The sequence below is a fragment of the Corvus hawaiiensis genome, chromosome Z (assembly GCF_020740725.1).
Source record: "Corvus hawaiiensis isolate bCorHaw1 chromosome Z, bCorHaw1.pri.cur, whole genome shotgun sequence".
Classification (NCBI taxonomy): Eukaryota; Metazoa; Chordata; class Aves; order Passeriformes; family Corvidae; genus Corvus; species Corvus hawaiiensis.
In genome coordinates this window covers 10,054,621-10,064,950 of record NC_063255.1, presented here as the reverse complement: position 1 = coordinate 10,064,950, position 10,330 = coordinate 10,054,621, and the positions used below count along the sequence as shown (strand labels likewise).

Below are 10,330 nucleotides of genomic sequence, written 5' to 3'. Positions count from 1 at the left end.
AAGAGACTCACTTTTGATTTACATTTCTCTGGGAAAGGTATGTTTCTGCTTCTTCTGTATTCCCTTTCTGACACAGGTGTGTTGTCTTCAAAGATCATCTTTTTTCATCTTCATCATTGGACTGTGATGGTTTGTGTGTGGAGGACACATGATACAGGACAAGACACTTTTTCATGTTGGTGTTCTTTTTCTTTCTGTTCTTTTCTGCTTAGACTATCCTGAAGTTTTTTCTGTGTGCTGAAGTTTCACCCAAAGGAAACAAGGTATGCCATTTTCGTCAGCATCCTGGACTAGAAAAATTGATAATACAATCTCATATCTCCTCTGTGTTGCACTAGATGCTCTGGTTAAAAGAGGGGCTTTCAAGAATGAACATGCTGTCGAGAGTGGTCAGAGACTTGTAGCCAAGGAGCAAGGGCTGAAAGGGTGAACTTGGCCCTTCCACTAATGCTTTGAAATCTGTAGGACTGAGAGGTGAATTTTGATATCTCTTCATGAGGAGAGCCACTTGCAAATGTACCCTCTCACAGTGCTCTAGTGCTTCCTTCTCTATGAAGAGCAGGCCAGTCTATACTAGTGAACATAACAGCAGAGTTATTAGGATAGTTTTTCTTCTAGTCTTTATTATTCTGTAAAGAAGTTTCAACATTAAGGGCGCAATTTTGCTTTAGAGACATTCTATAATTTTAGTGTTTATTGATACTTGTGTCTTGCATGATTAAAATGATACATTTTACTAAGGATTTAATTTCAATAAATACTTTGACCATTTCATAAAGCATAAGGTAAACAGGATAATTTCTTTTAAGTGATCTTGCTAGACTCAGAATTTATACTATTTTTTAATCTTACAAATGGTTCTGTGCGGAACTAGCTGAAAAAATCCACAGAGTTATAGTATGTATTTAAAGCTGCATGTGTTTATCTGGTTATAGACGAATAGAAAACTTGAATAATAATTCAGTTCAAAAAAAAAAAAAGAATCCAGAAGTTACTACAGTTTAGAATTTCGTATAATAGGAAAACTCCTTAAAGTTGTAGGAGCGGAACATAAAGTATTCTTAGTTACTAAATTTTTTTTTCTTTTTCTTTTTTTCAAATCCCATAGTTTAAGATCAAAACTGGGGTTCACATCTGAATCTTAAAATGTCTTCCTCTCCAGTGGGCCACACTATCCATGTATGACCTCCCATGTGGTGAAGTTTAGGCACAGCTAAACCTTCTGGAGCCCTGATCCTCTCCTGACTATAACGATATGTGTGAGCCAGCAAGGTGCCATTTGTATTTCAGTCTTGACTTTACTCGTATTACTGCACAGAGCTGCAGAGAACTAGAAGGATTTTATGACAATGTGGGTGACGTTGCCTTTGGGACTGGTCAGTGCACACACTCCTCTGCTCTGAAGGTGCTGTAGCCACCAGGATCAAGCTGCCTTGGTTTCCTAGTCCTACACTTCCGTTGGAATGACTGATGGTCCTACCCATTCGATTTGCACCGTTCTTGGCCCTGCTCCTGCAAATCACTCAGCTCAAGAAGGAAGCAGGTTAAGATGAAATTCTAAATAATTGCTATTGGAAGGACACCTTTCATGTCTTACTAAGAAAGAGCATGGCATATGCAGGTAGGAGATGTTTTTCTTCATTCTAAGCCCTGCATAAACAAAATTACTTCTCTCTTGGTTCACTGGCTCCTGTGGGGCTACTCATTTGATTTAGGAAAGTAGAGTTTCGCCCATATGGAATTTGAGTCTTAGGAGTGACCTCCTTCTGATTTAAAAGTATTACAGTCCATCTGAGTGTATTTACAGTTCCAACTAATTCTTTGCAGGTTCTTTAAACTATATTATGTAATGTGTGTTTTTACTTTTATTGCTCTTCCTGAAACTCTAATGTTCTTGTTATTGCTGTTCTGAAAATAAAACATCTATGTAAGAAGACTATCATATTTTACATTTTTTGGGACAGTCTCAAATTTAAAAAGCATGTCAAGGTGAATTGCATAATAGAATGAGGAATGCAGACCTTCCTCATTGTCCTCATGGGAAGAAGATAATCATGATGCCTAATCTGAAGCCAACTGAAGTGATCTTGGAAAGGGAAGGGGAAGCTTTTCCACTGGCTACAGATCCATTGTGTTCTATATTAGAACAGTTTGAAAGCTGATTGCTTTCATCAACATCACTTCAAATTGTGTATTGAAATCTCAAGTCACATGTGGGAATGCAAAATTTCTTATAGTATGTCACTAAAGTAATTTCTGAGAAAACATATTCTGATTTTGGAACAATGTGTCCTGGATAAAGAAGATCTGGAATCCTTGGAGGTGCTTGGGGAGTTAATTGACTGAATTTTGAGTTAGTACCCCAGGAACTGCATGAATAATGGCACAGAGTCAAACTCCAGGAACCAGATGAACTTTACATAAGTTAGTTGTGAATTGCCAAAATGAATCACTGCAATGGTCATCCAGTCTTCTATATTTGCCATTTTTATTGGCCTTTTTATAGAAAAGGAAAAGAAATTGGGCTTTTGTCCTGGTTTTTAGGGGTCAGTGCTGAAGCTACTACAGAAAAAGAAAATGAAAAAGAACAGAATAAGCCAACAACAGACAGATTGCAGGCATACACACAAGATTTCTCCATGGCCAGGAGGACTTACAATTTCCTTTTATGATTTTTTGGCTGCTGCCAGAAGAGAGAACATGTTTTGATATTTGAAGAAGTGCATAAATTCTATTAAAACTTTTCCAAGAGTCAGAGAACACAAAATGGCTGTCATTCATTGACAAAATGATCATCAGATTGTATTACTTTTTTTTTTTTAAATTTCCTGTTGTTAATGATAAATCTGTCCAAACTAAGATAGAGGTACTTCAACACAAACGTTATTGAAAACCTCATGCTGAGTATTTTGTGTAGGTTTGTCCCTCTATTTATCTACAGGGTGAGTGTTACAGCTCCTGATCACAAAACTGGGGCTCTCCACATCCAGTTGCTACAATCTGTAGTTTGGGATTTCAAGGTCATCTCTTTGAGGGTTTTTTTGTTGTTAATTTTTCTTACTTCTTTTAAAGTAACAACTATAGCTGAACATAACAGAGATTATTAAATACTCAGTCTTAATCATGTGTGAGCTGTTGTCAAAATGTGGCTTCTCAGGCTTCATTCAGTTGCTTCTTACAGCACCAATCATTTCCAGAGTGTTCTGTAATTATACAGTGCCTGTGAAGTCACACTACAAAAATCATCTCTCTCTGTCTTCAAAGTCCTCTTCCATCACTTACCCTACCACTTACCATTTTGGAGTGATAGGCTCAAAGAAACATCCCCAGGAATCTAGAGCCCAGGAATTAAATTTAAGTTCTTATTGAATTCTATCTTACTTCCAGGCCCATCAGAAAAACTGATAATTGTTTTTTAAAAAACCTCTGTTTTTAAAAATCCACCTTATGGTTCATCCTTTTTTTTTCTTCAGGTTTTTTTTTTTTCCCCCCTCTCTGGAGATATTCTATTCTGGTTGTGTGCAGGGATGACAAAATAGAGGTAAGACAATAGCATATGCTTGACTCTGTGGTTCAGTTATAGTAGTTTTAATTTTAATAATTCTAGCTGGACCTAGTGAGAATGAAGCCATGTACAGTGCAGAAAGAGTTGAAGTATAGACTGTCAAATACATGCTTTGGTTAGCATATGCTGAACTTTACACCATTGTTTCTGCTGTGTGAATAGACATAAAAGTTAAATCCCAAAGTCTATTAAATTCTGGAATCCACTTCACCTTATCAGTATGAACTTTTGGATAACCCTTTTTATGCTTACAGAAAAAAAGTCTAATTGACTTAAAGCTTATTAAAATGTATAGCAGTTCTTTTTTTCATAAGCAAAAAGATTATGTAACACCACAATGGACAACTCCTGCCTTCCTGCTCCAGTTAAAAGACTTACCAACTTCAGCAGTGCCTTATCTTAATAAAGGTTAGGCAAGTTTTGCTGGAAGTACTGCCAAATAGATGATGCACATTTTTTTTCTACTACATAGAATAGTTTGAGTATAAAAGACATACATCTCAATCTTTATTAAAAATAAAGGATGAGGATTTCATCCTCTTCTCAGGAACATCATGGACTGAAAAATTTCAAATAACATTAAAGACTTTCAATGCAAATCAGTCATTTTATGGTGAAGAAGTGATGGTAGTGACACTACATTGAGGAGTTCCTATTTATCTTCTGAATGCAGAGATACATGTCTGTATACACCTGCTTGAGAAACCTGCACTAAAATGACCACAAACAAGTGAATGAATTTGAGATGCCTCATGCAATACATGCTATTGCTTTTTGTTGTAAAACTAAAGGAAATCTGAGTCAGTGCAATCTTAGAATGTAATGCCAGACAAATGAGAACCAGACCACAAGCAATGAAGCCAAGTACATCATTATAGGTTGAGTAATGTGAACAACTTACATAAACTATGGCTGAAACTCAAGATTTAGCAAAAGACCATCACCCTTAATTGCGTAAGAACAATTAAAAACTCATTAGTCTGCAAGCTGTCCATCAGGAATAAGAATCTCATCAATTGAAGTCATAAATATTTAAGGAGGGCAATTTTTCATTTTGGTTTAGCTTTTTATCTTACCTTTCTTATGCTATGAATTGCCTTTCATTTATCCAAATGCTTCTCCAAAAAGGGGAAAAACTGCACTTTTTCTTCACCTAGTCTCCATTTCTAGCAAGCTTTTCCAGAAAGATTTTCCAGCAAGTTTTTCAGCCCAGGATTTTTTAATGAATTCCTCTGTCTCTCTGAAGACCTTTCTTGTTTTACTGACAGTGCTCTGTCAGGAGCTTAGTGTTAGGTTCCTCCTTTGCTGATCCATTGGTTACATATAATAATAGTTCAGGTGATCCTAACATGCTCTTGAAAAAAAAAGTGTTATGGCTAGCAGTAAGGTCCACAGGACTTGTGATAACTTTGTTTCTACTCTTCATTTAAAAAAAAGGATAAAAATCACTTATCAACCAGGTCCTGTTAACACTAGCTAACACCACTTCTGCTGTCTGCACTGGAAGTCATTCACTAAGAGGCACCATTTATAAGATGCACACCCACATGATGAAATAAACCACAGATTATCAAAGGCTTTAGGAGTTTTAGAAGACTTTGGATGAGACTGTGAAGAGACAAGGCATCAAACTGAGAACAAAATTTAAGTCCTGCAAGACAGTGTTGTAACATCTCCAGTGTGCTGTCACACAGCCACATTAAGAAACTCTCACTTCTTAAGTTGCCTCAAAGACCATGGAAATTATCTGATGGCAGGAGGTACCAGACACTGAAGTCTTACTAAGAGCAAATGCATCAGGGATTTTTCTAATGTACATTTGAAGTGGTTCTCCATGTGATCTAAATGTGTGGAGGCAGACCATCCCATAAGGCATTTGAGTGTGGTAAACACTCTTGCTGGAGTCAGCTTAAGGGTTATTAAGATTTTCGAGAGATAATCCTAAAAATGTGAAAAGTCCACTGATTTATGAGCTCATGATGTTCCTAACAACAACAGCAAATGGCAAGAGATGATTTACAGGGGTGTAAGTACATTTGAAATGTACTAATTTCAACAAGTAATGTCCAGAGAGTTGAAGAAAAGAGAGCCTTTTAAAGAGTGAGCCACACTAAATTAAATCTGGCGATTGTGTGGTGAAAACATTCCTTGGATTTCATAATCATAGGAGAACTCATCATCAGAATTAATGCAGAGAAGAATTTGTTTGCTGCCATCATGGATAATAAGCAGAACAGAACAAACAGTCTCAAAGCAGTAGCTAGTTCAACTTTCTGCAGCTCAAGTTTTCCAGTTCCCATTTTAAATACCTTGAGCAGCAACAAATCTAATCTTACTTCTGAATTTTCTTCCTAACAAAATTTCTCATAACAACCACCACAGCATTTGAGTGGGAGGCAAGAGATAGGGATTTGTTGGCACCTGCTGAAGAGATATCTGGTGGAAGTGACATACTTTACAGGCTTGTTACAGCAGCTATTTTTCTTTAGTGTCCTTCCACCTGCTTTATTGTAGGCGGATTACCTGGTCTTGGAAGAGAATTCAAATCTTGACTTACTCTTTGATGTAAAACAGAAGCTTTTAACCTAGTTCAGGGAGTCTAGAATCCAACTCAAAGAAAAAGCTCAAGGCTTAAAACCATTTTACTCTATTTGAAGGAGCGAAGCAGAATGAGCTTAGAGGCTAAAAGTGTATACACGTGTATGATTGCCACTGAGATATATGTGAAGTCATCTTATCTGAAGGTAAGAGGGATTCCCCACATAAAATAATCCGATCAATGTCAATACTAACTTGGATGAAGAATACTTGAATGAACAACTTGTGCCCTTGTAAGCAACTCTTGCTGAAACATGCCTTGATAAATCCTGCTAGATTAAATATGCTGCTGAAAGTTTCTGCTCTAGTGAATATTGAGAAACTGGGCATTTGCTTTTCTTCTGTAACTGGTTCTTGATAACACTTGGTTTAGTATGTTCTCTCTGGGTTTCAACAGAAAGAAGATTTGATACTATTGATTAATTTCTCTGAATTCCAGACATAGCACAAACTGAAATATTAGAAAGTAAAAACCTAAACATACGATTTAAGGTTGAGGTAGCAAGGCATTTTATTTTCTACAATGAGTGTTATTTGGTCTACTTGAAGGGCCAAATGTATTTTTAAATCTGACAAAAATAAACTTTGAGTTTAAGTTAAAATACAAAAAAGGATTTCATTATGTCATTCTGATTTCAGTCATTTTCCAAAAATTACAGACATATAAAATTTTCTGGTTTAATTGCCTGTCGCTCTTCCAGAGATGGATGACACCAACCTGCTTTTCCGATTGAATTGCAAAAGAAATACTCAAAACTAATAACTATATCAACTTTATCCAATGTCATTATTTTTTCTAGATATTCTGTGACATATACTTCTGACCCCTTCTTGTGTTTCTTGGCAATGAAGAGCTGCAAAGAGCTAAAGAGAATCAAGATATTTTCTGGGGTACTTCTGTATTCTTAACAGACAGCAAAGGTTTGTGAATCAGATAAAATGGCTTGTGCTATCTTGGACTTGACAATCATATATATCAAGATTTTTCCCAGAGTTTTTTGGTTTAGTTCCAGTTTTTTGTTTTGTTTTTGGTTTGGTTTGGCTTTCTTCTTTAATTTATAGTATTATCATTATTATTAATATTTCTACTGTCTTGCATTATATCTTCTTTCGATTGTAGTGTATGTGTCTGTCTGCCATACTATAGATTTTACAGTCCAGTTCTTAGAAATATAAATGGAGTATAGATTAAGCAGAGATCAGCCAAAGCACAGAGCCAGCATGCATGCTGATTCTGGAAAGACAGAGAATTTGGCATAAATCCAAAGAAGTTAACAAGTTAGTTAAGCAATATTTTTGGAATGCACCTGAAACACCATTATAAAATTAATGAAAGCCCACTTAGTGACTCATGGCTGCATGATCTTTGATCTAGAACAAGAAACCTTCAGATTTCATTGTGTCATTCAACGGCAATCAAAACTGTGCCTTCAAATGGCTATTGCCCTGTAAAGATTATATATTTGTAGACTTACAAGTGAATTTTTTAAGTATATCTCGTCTAACCTAAAGTATTCACAAAAGATTACAATATTTATCCCAACTTTATAAATACAACATAAACATCAAAATATGAACATAAATGCAAAGACATTCTCAAGTGGCAGTGGAAAGCATTCAGAACTAGGCTTTCTTAACACCTAACAACACTTATTGTTAAAAATATTTGTCACTCAAAAAATTCCACTAAGTGTATCTGAAATGGGAACTAAATTCATTCCAAAGACACTTAGTGACTGTAAAGAAGGACATAAGGGAGTGTGACTATTCTTTATCACCAAGCCAAAATACTTCATAACTCAGTGAATTCCTTAGTTCACCCATCTAAAACTGAGAGTCTGCACTGCAGATCAGCTTTTGTTTGTCCCTCTATTAAAGTAAAGCAACTCTTCTCCCAGGTAACAGGTGAAAGGACATGAGGATGTGGCTTTGAGTTGTGACAGGAGAGGTTTACACTGGGTAATAGGAAAAATTAAAACAGTGAAAGTGTGGTTAGGCATTGGAACAGGCTGCCCAGGAAGTGATGGAATCATCATCCCTGGAAGTGTTCTAAAGGTTGTGAATACAGCATTTGGGCATATGGTTTAGAGGTGAACACTGTGGTTTAGTGGTTCTGGGTTAACAGCTGGACAGAATGATTTTGGAGTGCTCGTTCAACCTTAATTGTTCTATGACTCTATCTTCACATCATCTTTTGTTCATGGCCAAGTGTTTCAGATTCTTTTACTACTTTCTTAAATAAAGTCTAACACACCCTCACCTCTCATGGGTTCAGCTGATTGTCAGCTGAGAGCCACCCCACCCAGGGCTAACTAGCACAGTCCTATTTTTTGTAGGTTGGATATCCGATGCTATAGTCTCCCATAATGATGTAAATTTGTAGTAGTTTTTTTCTCAAATAAAAATACCAAGATTTTTGTTTTATATACAAATCTAATCCAAAGATTTCACAGAGATTTACAACATTAGTCAAGAAAACTTGCACCATCATTCTTTATCAGAGACTGATTTTTTGACTCAGGTCAATTTGCTTTTTATGTATATTAGTTCTTTTTCACAGTATATGTCATCACTAGTGTTCAGTTTGGCACCTTCATCCTCATGTTTCTCTGTTCCCCTAAATCCTACACCTATGCTTCAGTTACAGTAGCTGTTTGTAACTTCTATCATCTCTAGTTTCATATCCTGGACTAGCAGCTCTTCATCCATTTTTTCTCCCAGGTTCCTTGTGTTCATACAATAAAGGTTTCAGGTGTGTTGTATTAATCATGCCTAAAATTTCAGGAGAGCAAGTTTCCCACACACATTTGTTCTATGCAGACTTGGCTTCTAGTTTCATTTTAACAAGAATAGGTCTTTGTTCTTTTCCCTAAGTGTCATCAGACCATAAGCTATTTTTTGTACAGCAAACATAGCGCAAAATCAAATAACATTCTAGGAGTATAGACAGGGCTATGACAACTGCAGTAGGAATAAAATTCAAGTGTCACTGAACCTATTTATTGAAAGACAGTATTATTCAGCTTTGGGTTAATTAAAATTAGACCTGGATTGAGAAGAAATGAAATTTTTATTCCAAGTCATAAAAAACCTCCAAAATTCTTATCTCTTAAATGAATTTTAAATACAAGGACTGCTCTGTACTTGCTGTCTTACTGCCCTACAGCAGAATATGGAAGACTGGAAATATGCACTCACAGGTAGCAGGCAAGGCCAGGAAGCTCAGCCAAAAAGGGGCTGAACAGGGGACCTTGAGCAAGGGCCCTGCCTTGTTTGAAGGCTGCCAGCCTCCAAGGCTCTCCAGACTCCCAGTGCTGGAAGCCTTTCTTTCCTGCCACTTTCCATATCCTCCCCAGAACAATTTGCAAAGTCATAAATTACCATTTTCATCTTAACAACTGAAATTTTCTACAATCAAAATATAAACTCCTGCTTGAAAAAAAAATTCTGAAAGAAAATTCCAAAATAGCTCTGGATTACAAATTCCATTCAGAAATGTCCCTCTTGTATAGAAGTCTTAAACCTGCATTATATTTGTGAGTACTTCAAATCCATCACTTTGGCCCACAACTGGGGAAATAAGGACTATTTAACTTGCATTAATTGAAGATTTTAATTCCGATAAGGCCTGAAAGCATTTTGCCTTCCTGGAACATCTCTCCCGGAGCCATTAAGTTTCAGAGACAACCACCTGCAGCAGGTGCAAATGCAGCTTGCTCAGTTCATCTACCCTATATATCAGAGTACAATGAGACTTTATTTATTTTAATAATTTCCAAAGAGTGATAGCTGAAAGAGACTTCTAGATCCATAGGAAAAGGAATAGATCTGAATGTTAGCTTGGATCTCAGCTCAGGAAAGAGTTAATAATTTTGTTGATTATATGAAAGTCTGGCTCTAAACCTTGGTACAGTGCCCAAAAGCAAAAGCTATGACCTGAATTGGCTTTATGTGTCTGTGAAAGAAATTAGTAGCTAGTTAACAAAGTGATTATGAAATTCTGACTGCTGGCAATATGTCTCTTAAAGGTTTAAAGGCCATGGGTTTAATAGCTGCAGTTTCATAATTAAATTCATATCAGTAATTAAAATACTCACTGTACTAATACAATCACAATTGTTTACAATGTTACCATGATTTTTACCTAAATACTAAGTTACTATTCAC

The 10,330-nt window shown here is 36.3% G+C and overlaps 1 long non-coding RNA gene across 1 annotated transcript; it reads left to right on the top strand.

The window, feature by feature from the left end:
* Positions 1–207: 207 nt before the first annotated feature.
* LOC125320433 lies at positions 208–7,078 on the top strand. Its single transcript, XR_007201113.1, has 4 exons — positions 208–263; positions 1,109–1,621; positions 3,474–3,541; positions 6,964–7,078. It is a non-coding gene; the product is annotated as an uncharacterized LOC125320433 (long non-coding RNA).
* Positions 7,079–10,330: the final 3,252 nt, after the last annotated feature.